This window comes from Dama dama, chromosome 16, assembly GCF_033118175.1.
Source record: "Dama dama isolate Ldn47 chromosome 16, ASM3311817v1, whole genome shotgun sequence".
Classification (NCBI taxonomy): Eukaryota; Metazoa; Chordata; class Mammalia; order Artiodactyla; family Cervidae; genus Dama; species Dama dama.
In genome coordinates this window covers 9,331,409-9,354,558 of record NC_083696.1, presented here as the reverse complement: position 1 = coordinate 9,354,558, position 23,150 = coordinate 9,331,409, and the positions used below count along the sequence as shown (strand labels likewise).

Genomic DNA, 23,150 nt, shown 5'->3' with positions numbered 1-23,150 from the left:
CTTTGTCTTTTGACATCCTAAATATCTTCTGAATTATTTCAACCATCCATTAAATATTTGTTCCAACTATGGGTGACAACCCTTGATAGGTGCCAAGGTGTTGAGTCAGTATGGATTCCCTTCACAGCCATCTGTAATGTGCTGTGGAAAGTGCTTAGTGCTCTGAAACTGGATACTGAGGGTGTTTGGTGGAGGGAAGGATGAATCCTGTTAAAATCCTGGGCAGCTTTCTGGAGGAAGTGGCATTTGTGCTTGGCTTTAAAGGATAGATAGGGCTTTCAGGTCTAGGAGAAAGGATGAAACAGTACATTTTGGGCCAGTGAAATAGTATGAATCACCAAAGAAAGATGAACTTAACTTTTAGTGAATTTTTAGTGTCAAATATGGTGGTGGTTTAATTGCTAAGTCGTGTCTGACTCTTGAGGCCTCATGGACTATAGTCCGCCAGGCTCCTCTGTCCACAGGATTCTCTAGGCAAGAATATTGGAGTGGGTTGTCATTTCCTTCTCCAGGGGATCTTCCTGACCCAGGAATTGAACCCAGGTCTCCTGCACTGCAGGCAGATTCTTTACTGACTGAGCTACCAGGGAAGCCCAGTATATATTATTATAAATCTAATTCTTTGAAAGCTGATGCATCACAAAATTCTGCCCAAATATGGTTATCTCTTATGTGGGCCCACGAGAATGTTCAGTTAAATCCTAACTGTTGTCTCTGAGGGGCTGGGGGAAGAAAGGGGCAAGGGAAGACGGGAAGAAAGCCAGTCTTTGGTAAACTGGTATCAGGTAGAACGGTATTTTAACTCTGCAAAGTGCTTCTGCAAATGCAGTCTCATTGCTCCCTCCTGGTGTCCTGACAGAACCGACCCCCGCAAGGCCTGTGACTTGTTCAGAGTCTCAGAGCAAGGGAGGAGCTGTGCTGGGCACTGGCTCTCAGACTTTCATGACTGACCCATAGGAGGAAATACATTTTATATCACCCTCTTACACATTCTTACACTCATTGAAATAAAGCAAAAGTAGGGAACAGTATTTACACTTAACCACTTGCGATACATTGTGGTAATTCCTATTCTGTTTTTTTCAAATTCTGGCTGTGACTCGTTAAATTGATTTCAAGACCCAATAGTGGGTCATGACCTGCTGTTTGAAAACTGCTTCCATTGTGGCTCAGCTGGTAAAGAATCCTCCTGCCATGCGGGAGATCTGGGTTCGATCCCTGAGTTGGGACGATCCCCTGGAGAAGGGAAAGGCTACCCACTCCAGGATTCTGGCCTGGAGAATTCCATGGACTGTATAGTCCACGGGATCACAAAGAGTCGGATACTACTGAGCGACTTTCACTTTTTCACTTTCACTTACATACACATATGTGCTCATAGCAATAAAGCAAAAGCAGGGAACAGTATTTATACTTAACCACTTGCAGTACATTGTGATAATTCCTATTCTGTTTTTTTAAAAATACTGCCTGTGACTCATTAAATTGATTTCAAGACCCAACTGTGGGTCATGACCTGCAATTTGAAAACTGCTACTCTGAAGGACCCTGAAAACCTGGCGTCAGATTCCCCTGCCATGACCTCCCAGCTGTCCTGAGGAAGTGGAACCCAGAGCTTCTTTTCCCCTCCTGTCCAGCAGGTGAGGAATAAATCAGGTATGTTCTGCCTGCCTGGCTCCCCTGTCCTCATGATGAATGGTGACTTTTGTCACTTCTCATTGAAGATGTGAATGCCTGAAGCAGGCAGCTATGGAGCTCCTGAGTTGGTGAGCTGAACTTAGTGATGAGCTTGGAGCAGTTTCCAACACTGATTAGAAGGCTCAGGGGTTCCAATGAGCCACAAGGAGCAAAATTATTAATGGAGATTATCTCTGAGGGGTATAGGAGTATAGGTCTATTTTTCTTAATTGAACTTGAACCTCTTTCATAATAATAATGTGAGTTGACAAAACACTTTTTGAAGAATTTACTATATTTCTTTTCCAAATCAACAGAGATCCCCAAAACTTAGTACCAGTAGTCACCTATGTAAGGAATGACCAAAACTCTGGGGGTGTGTGTGTGTGTGTGTGTGTGTGTGTATTATGGAAATGTGTTGAACTAATATCACTTCTTGACCCAGTAATCCATCTTTTGGAATATATCCAAAGGAGAGGATTTTAAAATATAAAAATATTTTGTGTATGAAGATGTTCATTACAGTGTAATTTTACGTAGGCCCAGCATTACGTCTGGTAGGAGTATGCAGTGTGGGACCAAGTACAGATGCTGGTGCTGCGCTGGGCCCAGGAAAAACAGTCATTGGGTGACTGCTCTGAGAAGCAGAATGACTAAGGATGTACACTTTATAGTCAGGCTCTGCTGTGTTCATTAGTCTCTCAGTCGCGTCTGACTTTGCAACCCCATGTATTGTACCCACCAGGCTCCTCTGTCCATGGGATTCTCCAGGCAAGAATACTGGAGTGGGTTGCCATGCCCTCCTCCAGGGGATCTTCCCAACCCGGGGATCAGTTCCAGGTCTCCCGCATTGCAGGTGGATCCCTGGTGGATCTGAGCCACCAGGGAAGCCCATAGTGAGACTACCTGGATTCAAAATCCAGATCTGCCCCTTTTAGACCACACGCCTTTGGGAAAATTACTTAACCTTCTTTGTGTCAGTTTCCTCATCTGTAAAATGGGTTTGGTGAGAATTAGGTGAGGAAATACTGAGAACACTAGAACAGTGCTTGACACACACTAAGTCCTGCATGAGGTTCTGGTTGGCTAATTAATTCTGTTTTTTTTTTTTTTTTTTTCTTGCACAGAGGATGGAAACTTTGTGTAGGATCACTTGTCATGTGTCTGTGTCCATTTGGGGAGTAGGACATAGAGAGTGGAAGGACTATAGGACTGGATGTGAAAGATAGAAAGTTGAGGGTTCTGTCCCTTATCAGACTTTAGCTGAGTTTAGGGTATTATTTTCCCTGTTGGAAACATTGTTGTCTAAAGTATAAGATAACGAGCCTTTTTCTGCTCTGCTTTGCAGAATTGTCATGAGGATTAGGAAAAAAAACAAAAACAAAAACCACATCCATAAAATGAAGAGATTGAACTTTAGAGATGTCCAGTGGGTTTATTGTGAATTCTGTCTCTGGTTGTGGAAGTGGGTTCTGTGGATACCCCATAGTGGGAAAGAGGTGCTGAGATTGATTGGTGATGTCTGCCACTGGAAGGAAGTGTGGTGGCTTAGCTCACCTTTGCTACCTCAGGGCTGCACGGCTTCCTGGGCCCCACCTAGTCCGTGGCTGGGTGGTTCTATGGTTATTGAGGAATTGAATTAACTGTGTAGGACTGTAACCAGGAGATGGGAGGTCATCTTTTCCAATTATATACATTAAAATATCTTAAAGCTATGATAATGAAATGTGGGTGGAACTGGCATGGACATTGAACAGGGAGATAAATAGAACAGATTACAGTCCAGAAACAGACCCAATGGATCCTGCTGTGTATAAACTTTAGTTCTGGTACCACCCTATTTCGGATAACGTTGCTTTTAAGATAATTTAGTGAACATCTCTCCCAACTGTCTTGTTTTCAAAATTCTTCTTTGTCTCTCTCTTATATTCTACCAGATGAACTTGAGAGTCACGTTCTTCAAGGTAAAAATTGCCTTGTGACTTGCATCACATTGAAGACATGTATGCATGAAACTGGGTGGGAAGGACATAGTCCTAGTACTGTGTTTCTCTGCCCAGTAATAGGGTCTCTATTCATTCACGTTCCTTTATACAACCCTCAGTAAAATTCTGTAGTCTGCCACATAAGTTTTGAACATTTATTTCTAAGTATATTCCTAGGCATTTAATATTTTTGACTGCAGTTGTAGGTGGGATAATTTCCCTCATTGTATATCTTACCTAATTAACGCAAATAATAGAAAAGCTACCGGTTTTTATGTGCTGGTTTTTTTGTTGAAATGTATAATGTACTGTAGTGTCTTCTTAGTTCCAGTAGTTTCTTGTGGTTTCTAGGTAGGTGATAATATATGCAAACAATACTCATTTCCCTTCTTATTCTACAGTATTGTCCTTTTTTCCCCCTGTGTAGTAGGGGATGACTAGGTCTTCTAGAGCAATTTGCATAATTGTGGGGATAGCAGGTATTCTTGTATTATCTTATTTCTTATTTTAGTGGGAAGCATTCTAGCGTTTCATAATCAAGTACGAAGTTTTATTTTGGTTTCCGATGTGTATTCTTTATCTTTGAGTAAGTATCTCTCTGAGTTGCTAAGAGTTAGTTTCTCTTTCTTTCTTTTCTCTCTGTCTCTCTCTCCCTCCTTCTCTTTCCTTCTTTTTAAAGTTGTTTCAAGATGAAGGTGAGTGGTATGAGTGATTTTTACTTTTCTGTGTTTGAATTTTTCCTTTGCAGTGGAGTGTGAATCATCCCCTCCCCAACTATAAAGCTATTTAGTAATGGGGGGGGGGAAGGGATGATGAATTTTTAACAAATGTCTTTTCATTATGTACCCAGATGGCCATATGTTTTTCTTACTTTGATCTGCTGATGTGATGAATTATATTAATAGATTTCCTAATATTAAACCATCCTAGAAGGAACCCATTTTGTTCATGGTGTTTCATTATTTTTATACATCCTGAGTCCATTTTGAAGTGTTTTGTGTCTATATTCATTGGGGAGATTGTCCTGCAGTTTTATTTTTCGTGTCTGTTTTTGGCATTTTTTTTAATGCGAAGTTTGCTAGTACAGTGGGTTGTAAATTGGAAAGCTTTCCATCATTTTCAATGATCTGGAACAGGAGGATAAATACATTTCAGATTGTGTTCCTATTGGTGGTGGCTGCTGAGACTGCTGTGTTGAGAAGGATTCTGAGTCCCTGTCATGTGTAAACAATTTAGTGTTTTGGAAGAGTGTAGGAAATGAGAATTTAAGCATGCATGCCAGATGTTTATTTGTGGTCCTTGCCAGGAATGATTTATATTGCCCGGGAATTATCTATCTTTTGAAAGTTTAAGAAGACTTGTCTTTAAAACTTTTCTATCTTTTTAGGCTTTAGAGATAATTATTTTCCACTGTTTCCCTTTCTTTAATAACTTTTTGGCTTTTGCTCTTGTTGAAATAGTTTGGGTCATTTATATTTTCTTAGAAATTTATTTATTTCATCAAGAATTTGAATTGTATTTGCATAGACCAGAATGTGTGTGTGTGTACATATATATATATGTGTGTGTGTGTGTATATATATATATATAGTGTTCTCTGTTTATATTTCTTCATCTGATTTTCTTGTATAATTTTTCTCTTTAGTTTTTGGCTGAATACTAATATCTGGGCCTACTTATTATTTTTGTATCCCACCTCTTATAATTTTAAAGTTATTTATCAATTCTAGCTACTTAAAATATTTCCAAATTATTATATATATGTTAAATAAATCCACCCTTCTACTTTCTTTAGATTTTTAAAAAATGGAATCCATTTTTAAATCCATTTTACTTTTTTTCTGTTTAGTAATAAAAGTGCTTAATCAATGAATTTTCCTCTGAGTACCTTTTTGGTCACATTCCATAAACCTTACTGTGAAGTATTGTTACTATTTTCTCCTCTGAATATTCTGTAATTTTAGTTTTGATGCTCTTTAGCCTGCAGATTATTTCAGAGTATAATTTAAATTTTTGTATGAGTCCCTTTTTTACACTGCTGTTTATTTTTATTCATTTTTAGTTTATTGTAAGAGAATGTTGCTAGTATTAGTTCTGCTTTTGGTAATTTATAGACATTATTGGGTTCCTTTCTAAGTATTAGTTTGTGTAAATATTTCATTTGCTTGTAAAAGTAGTAATTTCTCCTTTTTTTGTTGTTCAGTCTCTTAAGTCGTGTCTGACTCTTTGTGACCCCGTGGACTGCAGCGCGCCACACTTCCCTGTCCTCTGCTGTCTCCTGGAGCTTGCTCAAATTCATGTCCATTGAGCTGGTAATACTATCTAACCATCTCATCCTCTGCCGCCACCTTCTCCTTCTGCCTTCAGTCTTCCCCATCATCAGGGTCTTCTCCAGTGAGACGGCTCTTTGCATCAGGTGGCCAAAGCATTGGAGCTTCAGCTTCAGCATCAGTCCTTCCATTGAAAATTCAGGGTTGATTTCCTTCAGGATTGACTGGTTTGATCTCCTTGCTCTCCACTTTTAGGGTTTATTATTTGCCATATACATATATTTCTCAATTTTATATGTCATCAGCATTATTAATTACATTCTTCAGATCCCTTGTGGTACCCCAGTCATGTTGCTTTTCCATTTATATTTTGAGAATTTCTTACTGTCTCTCCATACTATGTTTCTTTTGATTTTACCTGTTTTTCTTTATATTTTACTTTATATTTTTGTTACTTAGGTTAGGTTAACAGAAATTTACCTGCTTACTACATGTTATTATGGATTGTACCCTTAATCTGTAAAAATCAGCCCTCCTTGACCTACTTTATAGGGCTTCCCTCATAGCTCAGTTGGTAAAGAAACTGCCTGCAATACAGGAGACCCTGGTTCGATTCCTGGGTCGGGAAGATCCGCTGGAGAAGGGACAGGCTACCCTCTCCAGTATTCTTGGGCTTCCGTTGTGGCTCAGCTGGTAAAGAATCTGCCTGCAACGCAGGAGACCTGGGTTCAGTCCCGGGTTGGGAAGATCCCCTGGAGAAGGGAAAGGCCAGCCACTTCAGTATTCTGTCCTGGAGAATTCCGTGAACTGTATAGTCCATGGGGTCACAAAGAGTCGGACATGGCTGAGCGACTTTCACTTTCACTTTGACTATTTTATGCTTTCTACTTTCAGTTCTAGTTTTTCTGATTTTTATTATGCTTTTTCTGTTTTCACCTTTAACTTTAGTGAAATTTATAAAGCACTTCCTACTTTGTGTTGTTGGAATTTACCTGATAAAATTTTATATATTTATTTCACTTTTAACCTTTCTGTGCCCTTTAACAGTTGCTATATTTCTGTCAGATTGCTTGTAGTTTTTTATATTTAAAAACTCAGAGTCTGAATATCTGTGTCTTGGAACTTACCCCTGTTTCTGTTTATCGTAATACTTAATGTGGTTTTTTAAACATCTTTTTTCTATAATTCCTTTTTTTTTTTTTTGCTAAGTATTTGTGTAACTAAGAAGACATTTTTGATTCCTTCTTATGTAAATGGCATCTTTTAATGAATAGGGCATTTTGTGTTACATATTTTTTCTTTCAGTACTCTACGGATGTTCTGTAGTCTTATGTTGTTAATATCGAAGAAGGTAATTCAGAGGCCACGTGGTATTTCACTTTTGTGGTTGATTCCTGCACCCCATCCCCGACCTTCCTGAATGCCTGTCCTATTCTTTTTCACCCCTGAAATCCCAGGGTTATTTCGGGCAGTATCTGTGTTTGGTGTCTTTTAATTCATTTGCTGGGCTTGCTTCCCTGGTGGCTCAGTGGTAAAGAATCTGCCTGCAATGCAGGAGCCACAGGAGATGCAGGTTTGATCCCTGGGTTGGGAAGATCCTTTGGAGGAGGGCGTGGAAATCCACTCCAGTATTCTTGCCTGGAGAATCCCCATGGACAGAGGAGCCTGGCGAACTACAGTCCATGCAGTCGCAGAGAGTTGGACGCGACTGGAGAGACTTAGCGTGCACGCACGCAATTCATTAGCTAAATACATGGTATGTACATTAAGTCTACAGACTTAGGTCTTAATAATAGAGAAATTTTTGTTCCATATGTTCCCCTGGTCTCATCTTTTTTTGAAATTTCATCATTTATATCCATGCATCCCTTCTGTTTGATTTCCATAACGATCTCTTCTTTTGATGATTGTAACCTCTCTCTATTTATTTCCTCTGAGTTTTATGAGTGCTTCTCAAGCTTATCCTTTGCATCACATAGTTTTCTGTACTGATAGTTTGTTTATTACTTCTGATGCTGGTTTTAATTCTTCAGTGGCATTATTCGGTTCCTTATTCTTTCTTCTTAATTCCTTGAGCTTCCTTTTCATTTCACTCTGCTCTTATTTAATTTTATTGAGGGAGCAAAACAGAGTGTATCTCAAGTTTATTTCCATTTCCTGGAGTAAATCTATGTTTTATATGTCCCATCTCTGTGTCTTGAATGGAAGCCTTGTCTCCTTCTTTTTGTTCACACAGTTTTGTTTCATTTGCCCTCCCCCTAGTTGTGTTATTTATTCATGTTAAATAAGGAAAGGTATGTTTTGGTCTGGCATGTACTTTAAAATGATGTTGGTAACTGCTTCTTTAGATCTTGAGGTGAAAGGGGAGGGCCAGATGGTAAAAGCTGATATGATGGATGAGTGATGCGGTAGCCTGACGTTGATGGGGTTGTAAGTTTTCTCAGTCTGGGTACCATTGTTTGGTTGAATGGAGCAACACTGTGATGTACCCAGGGGGCTATGCCCAGATTCTTTCCTGATGGGATTAGGGTTGAGTTGAAAAGCTCTTCCTGGAGGAAGCTTAGCTGCCCCTGGGATTTCTCTTTGGAAATGCCATCAAGGAGGGTTTTCAGTAGCTTCTGTCACAGCCCCTCCATTTCACCCCCAGCTGCCTTTGGCTTTTATCTTAGCAATTCTGGGTTGGAATCTCAAGGAGGGTGGCTGTGAGATGATCTACTGGGATGCTCTTTGATTTGTTCCCATGTCCCTGACGTCTAGCACAGAGCCTTCAGTAGGCAGTGTGTGTGTGTGAAATCATCGTCTAAATTTTAGGATCTCCTTTTAGTTTTTAATTGTGGTAAAATGCTCATAACATAAAATTTATCATCTTCACCATTTTTATGTGTGCCGTTCGGTAGTGTTAAGTACATTCATGCGGCTGTGCTGTCAATCTCTAGAACTTTCTCATCTTGCAAAACTGAAACTCTGTTCATTAGCCAACTCCTCATCGCCCACTTCTCCTGGCCCCTGGCAACTCCCATTCAACTTTTTGTCTATGAATTTGACTACTCTGAGTGTCTTATATGAAAGGAATCATACAGTGTGTGTCTTTTTGTGACTGGCTTATTTCACTTAGCATAATGTTCTCAAAAGTTCATTCACATTATAGCATGTGTCAGAATTTCCTTCCTTTTTCAGGCTGAGTAATATCCCATTGCATGTATATACCAAATTTTGTTTGTTTATATATATCTGTGGACACTTGGGTTGCTTCCACATTTTGACTATCTTGAATAATGCCTCAATGAACATGAGTATAATATTGTCTCTTTGAAATTCTGTTTTCAATTCTTTGGGGTATATACCCAGAAGTGAAATTGCCGGATCATATAGTAATTCCATGTTTAATTTTTTGAGGAAGCCACTATACTATTTTCCTCCTATTTAAAAACGTGATTATGGAAAATTTCAAATATGCAGAGCAAACAAAGTTGTATAATGACCCATCATGCCTGATTGTCCAACTTCAACAGCCATCAGCATATATTGCTAATCTTTCATCATGTGTACCTCCACCTACTCTCCCCACTCAGTGATGACGGTGGTTATTAAACTATTACAGCTGATTCAGGAAAACTTTCATAAGTAAAATGGACATAAGTAAGTGAAGGTTTCGGTAAAGAGATTTGTTGTTCAGTGGCTTGGTCGTGTCTAACTCTTTGTGACCCCATGGACTGCAGCACGCCAGGCTTCCCTGTCCTTCACCATCTCCCAGAGCTTGCTCAAACTCATGTCCATTGAGTCAGTGATGCCATCCAGCCATCTCATCCTCTGTCGTCCCCTTCTCCTCCTGCCTTCAGTCTTTCCCAACATCCGGGTCTTTTCTAATGAGTTGGCTCTTTGCATCAGGTGGCCAAAGTGTTAGAGCTTCAGCTTCAGCATCAGTCCTTCTAATGAATGCTCAGGATTGCTTTCCTTTAGGATTGACTGGTTTGATCTTTGCAACCCAAGGGTCTCTCAAGAGTCTTTTCCAGCCCCACTGTTGAAAAGCATCCGTCCTTCGGCGTTCAGCCTTCTTTATGGTCCAGCTCTCCCTACTGCAGCATGGAACCTTTCCGCCTCTCAGAAAGTGTCCCTGTGTCCTTTGTCAGTTGCCACCTCCTCCCCCAGAGGCAGCTGCTGTTCTGATTGCCTTCATGTTAGACTAATTCACCTGGTCTAGATATAGAATTTACATAAACCACGCCTCCTGTTTTTATATTCCTGTGGTCCATCTGTGAGTGTGTTGGTGGCCCTGTGTCACTTGCCTTGTAGGACTCTCTTCTTTCACCTTTTTGCAGGTTTGGGGTTCAAGGTCCTGTTAGGTAATCACTGCCTTTGGTTTTTGTTTTTATTCTGTCCTGCTAGTGTTATAACTTAGGAACCCAATGAAAAAGCCCCAGCATTTCCCCCGCATTTAAAACTCATTGTATTTTACTCCTCTTTTACCTATAAAAATAGTTATTCACATATTAAAAACTTGAGAATTAAAGGAAAATAAATCCCTCAGTGTTAACATCACTTCATAATCATGATTAGTGGTTCTCTGTTAAATTTGTCTTTTTTCTAGGTGTACTTTTTTACAGCTATCATCATAGTGCATACAATTTTATATCCTGCTTTTTTCACCTAACACTGAAACAGCAGTAATTTTAGCTCGCTACATGGACGTCAGTAATCATTTTTTATTGGCTCCATAGTTGCTGTAGGGGGTCTGTCATTTGAGCTCTTACACTGTCTTGCACTGTACTAAGTCTTATTAACTCATTGGATCCTCACAACGTACCTGTGAAGTACTTACTGTTCCTCTCAATTTACAGGTTTGAAATTAGTCACACTTTTGGTGAGCAGGGAAGCCAGGAACCAAACCCAGGCATGCTGGCTCCTATCCCCAACACTTAGGCACAGTAATTAACTTCATCATTCCTTTGAGTGGACTCTCCAGGGGTCCTTTCTTCCATTTTACAGATGCGTAAACTGAGGCACAGAAAAGTGACTTCACTGAGGTGATGCGGCAAGGAAGTGACAGAGCTGAGGCTGGAACCCAGGCTCCTGCCTCCGGCATCATCCTTTCCCGCTTTTTCTGGAAACCCTCTGCTGTGCTTGGGTAGGGGTAGTTCTGCCTTGTGTCTGGGACTGCGGCACAGCAGGATCACCCCCTTTTCTTTAAGCTTCTGGTTTTCCTTTCATCCTTATTCTCTGTCGTCCTTCTAGCCGCCTCCAGGTCCTCTTGCCTCTCTGGGCCTCACTTTCTTCATCTTTAAAATGGGCATCTCCTTTCCCCTCCTCTCTCTGGGCCCTGTTGCTTCAGCCCTCCTCTCCTGCACTTGGCCGGCCCGGCGCGTTCCCAGACACTTGCAGGGAACTGCACTTGCGGCTGAGCGAGCATCTGCTTCCCCATCTGGTCCCAACTTTTTCCTTAATTACCCACTGAATTGGCTCTAACAAAACGCTGACAACTTGAATGAGACATTAGCTGATACATCAGCACCCGTGCCAGGGCCTCACGGGCTTTTCCGGGACGTGACGAACCCAGGCCCAGCAAAGCCCCTTGTTCCCTGGCCCGAGTCCCGGTCCCAGCTGAGAGGCAGGCCCAGCCAAGGTGCAGGGCCTCCCCGGGGTCCTGCCGCCTTGTCGTGGCGGGACCCCAGGCTTTCTTGCCATCATCTCTGGGACTGGGTCACAAGCCTGGAGGCAAGATTTGTCCTCCCTCGCGTCAGCCCCTTGGTCCCTAGCCTTTCATGTCTTTTGTTCCAAGTTACTGTTGTTCAGATTATTTTTGTTTTATTCCTAACTAGTCTTGAAGCAGCCAGACTAAGTGTACCGCAGAGGGAGGGATGTTGGCTTGGGTTTTCTTGGCCTCAGGGTGCCTCCTGCAGAGCCTCTTTGGGCTTGTTTTTTGGATTCGAGGACTTCCCAGGTGGCGCTAGTGGTAAGGAACCCCCCTGTCAATCCAGGAGACATGAGAGACAAGGGTTTGATGTCTGGGTTGGGAAGATTCACTGGAGGAGGAAGTGGCAACCCACTCCAGTATTCTTGCTTGGAGAATCCCATGGACAGAGGACCCTGCAGGGTTCCAGTCCATAGGGTTGAAAGACATAACTGAAGTGACTTACACGCTTGTTTGCATTCAGATAAGAGGTCTGAGGGGGTGTAATATAGACTGTATATTACATTCTAACTTCCTGAGCAGAAAAGGCAGGGTTTCCATTTTTTTCATTGTAGGAAGAATAGGTAGAGTCAGCTACCTTGGTGGGGGTGAAGAGCACAAGTTTGGGGGCCAACCAACCTGGATTCAAGTCTTGCTCTTACCCTGTGTGACCTTGGGCAAGTTACTGAACCTCTCTGGGCCTTTGTTTCCTCTGCAGAAACTGGAGATCAGAGAACCCCATGAGAGCTACTTATGAAGATTAAATAAGGTAGTACATATAATGCACAGACACATAATAAGTATTCAAATGGTACCTGTTTTTACTTCCTCCTTTTTAAACTCATATGCAACAGGTGAAGTTAATTATGCTCAGTTAGGGTGCATGATCATTTTTGGCTCATTATAACCTTTTCTTGCTTTATTTAGTTACTTCTTTGTATTCTCATTGGCCCCTCCTGTTTCTCCCCTATCTCCAAGCTATTAATTCTGTGTTTTTAACATGCTTTTTTTGTTTTGTTTTTATGTGTTCTTAAAAAATTTGTGCTGTTGTTTCCTGTGCATGTTTCAAAAATTGATGTCAGTGCTTTAGTGTCTGGATCTCATTCTGTTTCTCACTTTTGTCCCTCAGCTCTGAGTTTTTGAAATCTATCACATTATTTCTCTCTGTGGTGCAACCACCACATTTTTCCCAACCAAGGCTCCTTAACTCCCCCCTAATCCCCCCACCCCAAAAAGAGTTGTGGTGAACTGCCCTATGCATGTTCCCATGTGGATCCCCGTAAGACCTTGCTATGTGTGCCCAGGTGTGGAATTTAGTATAGAAGAAAATGGAGAATAGTTGAAGGAAGCAAATGGAATGGATATTCTCATGCCCTGAATTGAATAAAATCTTAAACAACAATTGGCCAGTTAAGTTAACCATCTACTGAGCTTGCTTTGAACCCCAGCAAAAGACTCTTGTTTTTAAAATTTTTAATTAAAAATCACATGAATACATATTCTTTGAAAACAGTCTAGATGACACAGAAGTAAGTAGAAGAAAGACTAAAAATGGAAAGGACTCTTTCACCGTGCCTCCCATCCTCCTAAGCCCCATTTTGAGGAGTTAAGCACTGGTGATAGTGGACTAAAGCCAACTCATTGGAAAGGCCCTGATGCTGGGAAAGATTGAGGGCAGGAGGAGAAGGGGGTGACAGAGGATGAGATGGTTGGATGGCATCACCAACTCAATGGATGTGATGAATTTGAGCAAACTCTGGGAGATAGTGAAGGCCTCCTTCACTAGGGAAGCCTGGTGTGCTGCAGTCCATGGGAGCACGGAGTCAGACACGACTTAGTGATTGAACGACAAATATACTTATAGGCACAAATGTGAACTTTTATACCGTTACACAGCTTAGCTTTTCTCACTTAATAGCATGTCATGAGGGCATTCCACCATAGCCCCAGCACATCTACCTCAGTTTTCATCGTGCTCCGTGTTCCATGTTAAGTGTCTAACATAGTTTATGTGGCTAGTCCCTTCCTGATTGGCATTTTGGATGTAGCCAGTTTTCTGGCTATTTAATAAAGAACCAGTGCTTCTTGTGATGTTAGTCTGCTGGCGATGAATTCCTTTAGCTTTGTACATCTATATTTTTGAAGGCTATTTTTGCTAGGTATTTGCTAGGTTGACAGAGATTTTCTTTTTTTCCCTTTCTGTAGCTTAAAGAAGTCCTACAGCATGTGGATGCTATGTTTATTTCTGTCCATCTTTTTTCCTCTTTGTTTTATTACTGTTAGTTTCTATGGCTGTGTCTTCAAGTATGTCAGTCTTTTCTTCTTCACTATCTAATCTCTTCTTCATGCCAGGCATTGCATTCTTTGTCTGGAGAAGTTTGACTTGTATCTTTTAAATAGAAAGATTGGTCACTAATGTGCTCATGTTCTTCCCTACCTTCTTGAATTTATGGAGTATGTTTATGACAGCAGTCTTAGTGTCCTTAAAGTCTATCAACTTGAAGGACATTAAAGTCTATCAACATTAAGGACATTGGTCTCTTCCTGTTAATTGATTTTTCTGCTTCTTTCAGGCCTAGTGATTTTTGATTGATAGATGCTTTTACATTGATAGTGATAGTAACTACATAGATAGTGATTTTTACATTGTTAAGTGCTGGATGTATTAACATTCCTTTATTTTGCACTTTATTCTGTTACCATTTTTGTATTAGTTTACTATTGCTGCTGTAACAGATTATCACGATTTTAGTGGTTGAAAGCCACTCAGATTTATTATCTTACAGCTCTGGGGATCGGAAGTCCAAGGTCTCACTGGGCTAAAATTGAGGTGTTGGCAAAGCTCTGTTCCTTCTGGAAGCTGTAAGAGTGAATCTATTTCCTTTTCCATCTTCTAGAGGCTACCTGCATTCCTTGGCCTGTGGCTCCCTTCTCCATCTTCAAAGCCATCAATGTTGGACAGAGTCCTTCTTATGCTGCCATCTCTTTTCTGCTTCCCTTTTCTATTTAGAAGGACTGTTTTATTGAGCCCATCCAGATAATCTCTCCATCTCAAGGTCATTTGACTAGCAAGCCTCATTTCCTTTGCATGTATCCTCACATGTTCACAGGTTCTGGGGATTAGGATGTGGACATCTTTGGGAGCCCACTCTCTGCCTACCAGGCTTTCCTGGTGGCTCAGATGATAAAGAATCTGCCTGCAGTGCAGGAGACCTGGCTTTGATCCCTGGATTGGGAAGATGCCCTGGAGAAGGGAATGGCCACCCACTCCAGTATTCTTTCCTGGAAAATTTCATGGACAGCCTGGTGGGCTACAGTCCATGGGGTTCCTAAGAGTCAGACATGACTCAGCGACTGAAACACACATTCTGCCTACCACAGCAGTTAAATTGTTGTGAAGGACAAGAGCTGGGTTTAAAATAGAGGACAGTTTGGCAGACTCTGGTCCATGGGGCAAGTCTGACCTTTTTTGGTGGGGGCACTGGGTCTCAGTTGCAGCATGTGAGGTCTTATTCCCTGACCAGGGATTGAACGTGGGCCCCCTGCATTGGGAGTTGAAGTCTTAGCCATTGGGTCACCAGGGAAGTCCTTGGCCTGTTTTGGTAAATACAGTTTTATTGGAACACAGGTATGCTCATTGGTTTAAGTGTTGTCTCTGGCTGCTTTCCTTCTGCAGTGGCCCACAAAGGCTGAAATGTTGACTTTCTGGACCTTTATAGAAAAGGTGTTCTGAATCCTGGCCTAGTGCTAATTTTTCCTCACTGTTGTTAATGCTGTTCAGTCGGTAAGTCATATCTGACTCTTTGCCACCCCATGGGCTGCAGCACACCAAGCTTCCCTGTCCTTCACCATCTCCCAGTTGGCTCAAACTCATGTCCATGAATCGGTGATGCCATCCAACCAACCATCTCATCCTGTCGTCCCCGTCTCCTCCCACCTTCAGTCTTTCCCAGCATCAGGGTCTTTTCCAGTGAGTCAGTTCTTCGCATCAGGTGGCCAAAGTATTGGAGTTTCAGCTTCAGCATCAGTCCTTCCTGTGAATATTCAAGGTTGATTTCCTTTAGGATGGACTGGTTTAATCTCTTTGCTGTCCAAGGACTCTCAGGATTCTTCTCCCCACTATTGAGGGCATACCTTTTTGAGTACCCTCCCCAATGCCCTTGTGTATTAGGAGATTTCTTCCCTTTGGCTGGTGGCGCTATGACCTATTCTTAGCCTTGTTGTGAGTTCTGAGAATTGTTCTGCTGGGTTCTCTCTTTCTTGCTCCAGCCTTAGGTAGTTTCCTTATATGCATGTGTGATCAGCACTAAAACAGCTGGAGAATCGGAGCTCATTCTCTGGGCCCCTCTCTCTCCTCTGACTCTATTCTGTCTAGCTTCCTTGGCCTCCCCTGTTTTAAACTGTCTGCTCAACTCAGGGGAACCCTTGAACTCTGCTTGAGTGCTTCCTCTCTGCACCGCAGTTTAGAAATTCTCTGAGCAGTCACCTGGGACAATTGTAGGACCCAGCATGTTTGCTTTTCCTCTCTTTGGGGTTACTGTCCTGTAAGCCTGCCACCCAGTGTCTAGAAATAATTGTTTCAAATGTTTTGTCCAGTTTCTTGGTTGTTTAAGGTGGGTGGCGAATCTGGTTCTGCTGACTCCTTCATGACTAGAAGCCACCAGCACTTTTTATAGCAATGTTATTTTACATCTTTGAAAGTACTTTGAGGGTACTTTGAAAAGATAAGAGTACTGGAACAGGCATCATGGTGTCAGAGGCTGTGCATTTTAAACGATGTTACCAAATTGGCCCTTGTAAAGGGTGTGCCACTTTATACTTTGAGAGTCTCATTCTAATAGCAGAGGTTGTGGGAATACACGATGATATGAAATTGCTTTGAGCTCTGTAAAGTGCTGGGAAGATGCCAGGGCTTATGCTTCTTAAGACAGGGCTTCTCCTAGCTGTTTCTCTTTTGACTTGTGTCCCTGGTGGCCATTTTGCCTTGCCAGACTCTCCACCAGCTTGGCTTCGTAGGACTAATGTTATTTCCGTAGCAAATGGGGATGCCTGAGGGGATCTACTGTTAGGCTGAGACTTTCTTCCCTGACATCTGTTGAGCACCTACAAATGCTAAATCATGTCCTGAGTGTTTCGTGTAGTCGTTGTGATGTAATTTAAATGTCCACCACAACCTTGGGAGCTTGGGATGAAATGGAAACTGAGAGAGGTGGCATGGCTTGCTCAAGATCCCAGGAAAGTGAGCATTCTTTCTGCCTTTAAACCAAATCTACTGGTTCATGCAACTGACTGTCCATTTTTTCTCAAAAAGGTCTTTCTAGATCGTTTAGACTGTAAATGATAGATACTCAAAGTGTAATCTAAAACGTGATAACATGAAAAGGGATATTTGTTGACGTTGTTGTTGTTTAGTTGTTAAATTGTGTCTGTTTTGTGACCCCGTGGACTGTAGCTCGCCAGACCCCTCTGTCCATGGGATTTCCTAGGCAAGGATACTGGAATGGGTTGCCATTTCCTTCTCCAGGGGATCTTCCTGACCCAGGGATTGAACCTGTGTCTCCTGAAGTGGCAGGTGGATTCTTCACCACTGTGCCTCCAGGGGAGCTCATTTGTTGACATACCTACTGAAAAGTCCAGGGCTGGGCTCAGGTGACTTCGTTGGGGTTATCAGGAGTGTGTTGCTCTGCATCTCTCAGCTCTTGTTTCCTTGTGTTGACTTGCTCTTCTTGTAGGCCTTCCCCAAGTGGTGGCGGAGTTGGCTGTAGTGTCCCCAGCCTTATTTCTCACCCCACTGGAGTAGCTCGTCCCAGTGAAAAGAGAGGACCTGTTTCCCAAGGGTTTCAACCGAAGTCCTAAGGAAGGCTCATGTTGGCCCAGCTTGAGTCACAGGCATATCCCTGAACCAGTCACGGTGCAGGAGGGCGTGTTGTTCTAACTCAATGGACATGGGGGTCATTTGAGTCTCCCGGTCTTGGGGACTGGGATTGTAGATTCCTGAAAGGACAAGAAAGTTCTTTGTTGGAATCAGGGATGCTGAATAGGCAGAAATAAAAGTGTCCCTCATCCTTGGTACTTACTTGGCACCTGCTGAGCGACTTCTCTCCTCTGGCCTTGGTTTGACAATGGCATTCCTCCTTCCGGTTTCTATCAGTTGTTCTCTCTCACCACCTGGGGCGGGTGAGGCTTCCAGGCCATCACTCCCTCTGACATGGGTCAGCTTCTGCCCACAACTGCACCACATTGACACTGAGCAGACGGGGGGAGATGTCGGGCCTTGAGCCCCCATTCTTCAGCCCCCCCGGGTGAAGGGGAGCCGCTCCCCGGGAAGGTAAAGCTGGGAGAGCAGAGGAAGTGTGTGTGTGTGTGTGTGTGTGTGTGTGTGTGTGTGGAAGGTAAAGCTGGGAGAGCAGAGGAAGTGTGTGTGTGTGTGTGTGTGTGTGGAAGGTAAAGCTGGGAGAGCAGAGGAAGTGTGTGTGTGTGTGTGTGTGTGTGTGTGTGTGGAAGGTAAAGCTGGGAGAGCAGAGGAAGTGTGTGTGTGTGTGTGTGTGTGTGGAAGGTAAAGCTGGGAGAGCAGAGGAAGTGTGTGTGTGTGTGTGTGTGTGTGTGTGTGTGGAAGGTAAAGCTGGGAGAGCAGAGGAAGTGTGTGTGTGTGTGTGTGTGTGTGTGTGTGTGTGTGTGGAAGGTAAAGCTGGGAGAGCAGAGGAAGTGTGTGTGTGTGTGTGTGTGTGTGTGTGTGTGTGTGGAAGGTAAAGCTGGGAGAGCAGAGGAAGTGTGTGTGTGTGTGTGTGTGTGTGTGTGTGTGTGTGGAAGGTAAAGCTGGGAGAGCAGAGGAAGTGTGTGTGTGTGTGTGTGTGTGTGTGTGTGTGTGTGTGTGGAAGGTAAAGCTGGGAGAGCAGAGGAAGTGTGTGTGTGTGTGTGTGTGTGTGTGGAAGGTAAAGCTGGGAGAGCAGAGGAAGTGTGTGTGTGTGTGTGTGTGTGTGTGTGTGTGTGTGTGTGGAAGGTAAAGCTGGGAGAGCAGAGGAAGTGTGTGTGTGTGTGTGTGTGTGTGTGTGTGTGTGTGGAAGGTAAAGCTGGGAGAGCAGAGGAAGTGTGTGTGTGTGTGTGTGTGTGTGTGTGTGTGTGGAAGGTAAAGCTGGGAGAGCAGAGGAAGTGTGTGTGTGTGTGTGTGTGTGTGTGTGTGTGTGTGGAAGGTAAAGCTGGGAGAGCAGAGGAAGTGTGTGTGTGTGTGTGTGTGTGTGTGTGTGTGTGTGTGGAAGGTAAAGCTGGGAGAGCAGAGGAAGTGTGTGTGTGTGTGTGTGTGTGTGTGTGTGTGTGTGTGTGGAAGGTAAAGCTGGGAGAGCAGAGGAAGTGTGTGTGTGTGTGTGTGTGTGTGTGTGTGTGTGGAAGGTAAAGCTGGGAGAGCAGAGGAAGTGTGTGTGTGTGTGTGTGTGTGTGTGTGTGTGTGTGGAAGGTAAAGCTGGGAGAGCAGAGGAAGTGTGTGTGTGTGTGTGTGGAAGGTAAAGCTGGGAGAGCAGAGGAAGTGTGTGTGTGTGTGTGTGTGTGTGTGTGTGTGTGTGGAAGGTAAAGCTGGGAGAGCAGAGGAAGTGTGTGTGTGTGTGTGTGTGTGTGTGTGTGTGTGTGTAGGGAGGGTGGGTGTTGCATGTTGAGAGAAGCTTACCATTCCACTCCGAGGCTACAAAACAAGAGGCCCCCTGGGGGCCTTACCCTCTAATTGGCACCAGGAAACAAGAGCCCAACAGGGTGGGGACTCCCCCAAATTCTCTTTTATCTTTGGTAGATGAGCTCCTTTCCAAGGGAGGTCTGGGACCTCCTGCACTAAAAGCAGCTGGCACATTCAGCTTCCCCCTGCTGTTTCTGAAATCACAGCGGGTGGGGGAGGTGGAGAATCGGAGGGTTTTTTGTTTTAGTTTTGGGGTTTTTTTTTTTTTTTTTTTGGCTGCACTGTGTGGCCTGTGGTATCTTAGTTCCCCAACCAGGGATGGAACCTAAGCCCCCTGCCCTGGGAGCAAGGAGCCTTAACCACTGGATTGCCAGGGAAGTCCCAGAATCTGAGATTTTAACCAGCTCCCCGAGCATTGCTTTCACATGCTGTGGGTTGAGGTCCTAAGGCTGATGACTGTCTTTGAATTGGCTGAGTTTCCCGCTGCCTTAGGTTTTTCTTTAAAGGATTCTCCTTTCTCCTGATGGGACTATTCACCTGGTTTATCCAGTTCAGGGATTTCCCTCCTTCAGATTTGAACTGTTCCTCCCCTGATAGCTCAGTTGGTAAAGAATCCGCCTGCAATGCAGGAGACCCCAGTTCAATTCCTGGGTCGGGAAGTTCCACTGGAGAAGGGAAAGGCTACTCACTCTAGTATTCTGACCTGGAGAATTCCATGGACTGTGTAGTCCACAGGGTCGTAAAGAGTCGGACACGACTGAGCGACTTTCACTTCACTTCTGGAGTAAGGAGGTGTCACTGAGCTTGGGAGAGAGTCTGAAGTGTGGAATCCCTTTTTGAAGAGATCAGCATTATTATTCTCCATCTAAAACTTTCTGTGTCTCACGACATACATTGGAAATAACATGAAAAGAGAGGGTAGTGCACAGTGAGCCCACATGCCTACTACGAACCACCGATGCCTAAAGCCAGTGACATATCAGGGTTGGTCGTGAGAGCTGGGAAAAACTCAGTGACTACCCTGGGACCACATTTCATTGGTTCATAAATTAAGATCCTAGCACTCTGGTGAGTAAAATACTACTTTTACTCACTGGGAGATTTCAAAAATGTTTTTCGCCAAAGAACCTTTTCACAAATGAAGTCTTACAGAGGAGCTCAGTATATCAAATAGATAAAAGTGATTTTTTTTTTTAATTGGAGAGGGACAGTCACATTATGACTTTTGTGGGCCCCAGGTACTTTTGCCTTTGTGATCGGCTTCCTTCATTAAAATATATGTAAAATCTGAGGACTTCTCTGCCTGTCCTGTGGTTGAGAATTTGCTTTCCAATGCAGGGGGTGTGGGTTCAATTCCTGGTTGGGGAGCGAAGATCCTACATATCTCTTGGCCATAAAAACAAAACATAAATCAGAAAAAATATTGTAACAAATTCAATAAAGACTTTAAAAATGGTCCACATTAAAAAAAATCTAAAAAAATTTTTTTGAATTACTTTTTATGACTTCATTGGTATAAATGATGACTGTGTTGATATTATATGGCAGGCATTTTCTCTGACCTGAAAGTTCAGTACTTTATTCTGGTTTTAAAGAAATCAAAGCTTTTTTTTGTGGACCCTGTACACTGTGTCTTCTCTGTCCAGCGGGGAGGTGTGGGCCCTGAGGGGACAGATCCTGGCCTGACTGCCTCCTGGGTGGCTCATGAAGCATGCTGGAGGAGAGGGACCCATTTGGAAGACCCTTGCACAGATTCATCGCTCAAACCTTATCAGATGCTTCTCTGCCTCACTGGGGAAGAATCAAAACATACCAGAGTAAGCATGGAATGTCAGTCATTCTCCTTTCTGCCCTCTGCCCCCAACTCAATCTCTTGAGCATCATTCATACCAAGAGGTCAGCTGTCCAGCCTCTGCTTGAACCTCTCTAGGGACAGGGAGCACCTTAGCATGCTTGCCTTCTTTCCGACCCGGTTCTGTAGGACGTTGGTATCCAGCAAACCTCTGGGTTGATCCCCATTTGTCCCCTAAGCCAGAGAATCCTGCGGAGCCCAGGAGGGAGTCAGGAGTCGGGGTTTAAGGTGCAACTTTTGCCCCTCCCCCCTCCGCTGTTTGTGATGGTAAAGTGAGACCAAGGCTTGTCCTGGGCAGGGATTGCCTGTAGCCAGGTTCTTCTGGGATGTAGAGGACTTGTTGGCTTTTGCTCAGAGATCGGGGGCCAGAGACTCTGTATGTCCCTGTCCCCCTGGGTCCGGGTGGGGCACTGTTACACCACAGGAGAAAATTTGGATAAGAGGGGAAGGGTCAGGTGGTTTTAGGATGACCATTCCACTCCTGGGCCCTCCGTCTGGTTGCCTTTTTCTTGAGATTTCGGGACATATGGCCACCCTGGAACCCCGTGGGCACCCGTCCATGGCATCCTCATGGTGCCAGGCGCTTGTCTGCTCGGGTTGGGGAGAGGAGAACAAGAATGGTGATTTCTTCCCTGAGGCCTGCTGGCCTCAAAGCCTGGACTTGCTTAGAGACAAGCGGGAGCTCGGCAGCGTGGGATATTTCTTCTCTTCCCCCCTTTCCCGTCCGGCCTCCCCTAGTTCCTGGTGCTTGGGAGAGGGATGCGCCCCAGCCCCTGTCAGCAGTCCTCATGGCCCAGCGTATCTTTATGAGCCCCCCATCCACCCCTCGTCCCTGCCGCACTAGACGGCTCTCCTGGACCCACCTGTGGTTTCTCAACCTCCACGCTTGGTTCTCACTGTCCCTCCCGCCAGGGCAGTTGGTGCGGTGGGTGCCCACGGAGAGTGGGGTGCGGGGTGAGTCCCCCACCCTGGCCTCCAAGTGGGGGAACGTCCTGCCCAGCCTGGTGTTTGCTCACCTGGCTCCTGCTCTGCACTTTGTAATTATTGATTCCTGCCGCGTCCGCTTACCGTGAGCCAGCTGGGGTGGACTGGCTGTCCAGCTTAGAAGTTCCTGGAAACAGTGACTTATTACTCCCCTAATGAGCGTGTCTCTGCCAGCCAGGTGTGTCCAGGAAAAAGCATGAGCATGTGAGCTGCTGGACAGGACATTTTCATGGGCACGGGGTGAATTTTCCCCTTTTCTCTTGGGTCTGGCTCTTCAGGGCTATATTCTCTCTTGCCATTACATCTTGACATTTTTACTTAAATAATTCCTCCGATTTTATGCCAAGGGAAAGCCAGTTTAGCAGGGCAGTTCGTCTGAAGCCAGTTTTCTCCATCCTTCCCTCCCCACTCCCTCCCTTCACACCTTCTGTGAGCAGGGCTGTCCTGTCCTTCTGTCCCAGGCAGCAGGGACCTCATGGTCCAGCGGGAGACCCAGGAAGCCAGATGCAGAGTGAGTTTCAAGTTAGTGCAGCACTTCCTGCGTTGTTGGTAGTAACTTCTCTCAGAAACTTTCTGTTTTATTTAAAACAGTTTGTTTTTCCTTCCTTATAAAAAGTAGCAAATATTTTTATAGGAAAAGTTGGAAAACACAGAGAAGTCTGAGGAAGAAAGAAAATCACCTATAGATTTGTACCCGAGGTTTACATCTTGGACGTTTTGACTGTTTTCCTTTTTTTAAACCAATGACTGCAATAGGTTCAGCTTCTTTCCCGCTTAGAAGAAAAAAAAGGCTCAGCTCACAGGATTTGCATTTCCCAGTTTTATTGTAAACTCCGTGGTTCTGGCTGTACGGTGTTCCTTGAAGTGGCTGCATCCTAGTTTACACAATAGTGCCCAGTTGGAGGATGTTGTGCTATTTCCAGTCTTCCCCTGTTGTAAATAATGCTGTGAAGAATATCTTGTAAGTGAATTGGTTTTCACGTTTGGATTGTTTCCCAGACTTCGTCATCTAGAAGGCATCTTTGTGATCACCCAGACCACTTCTCCAGCGTTA

At 43.9% G+C, this 23,150-nt stretch overlaps 1 protein-coding gene across 11 annotated transcripts in view; it reads left to right on the top strand.

The window, feature by feature from the left end:
• Nucleotides 1–23,150, top strand: part of ZNF618 (zinc finger protein 618) — a 199,239-nt gene that overhangs the window by 20,648 nt on the left and 155,441 nt on the right. The window contains exon 1 of one of the 11 annotated variants that reach the window (XM_061163356.1): nt 11,968–12,369. The exons of the other annotated variants lie outside the window; for them this stretch is intronic. The gene's annotated coding sequence lies outside the window, so the exon portion shown is untranslated. Of the gene's footprint in view, nt 1–11,967; nt 12,370–23,150 lie in introns of those variants that run through there. 11 annotated transcript variants of the gene reach the window in all.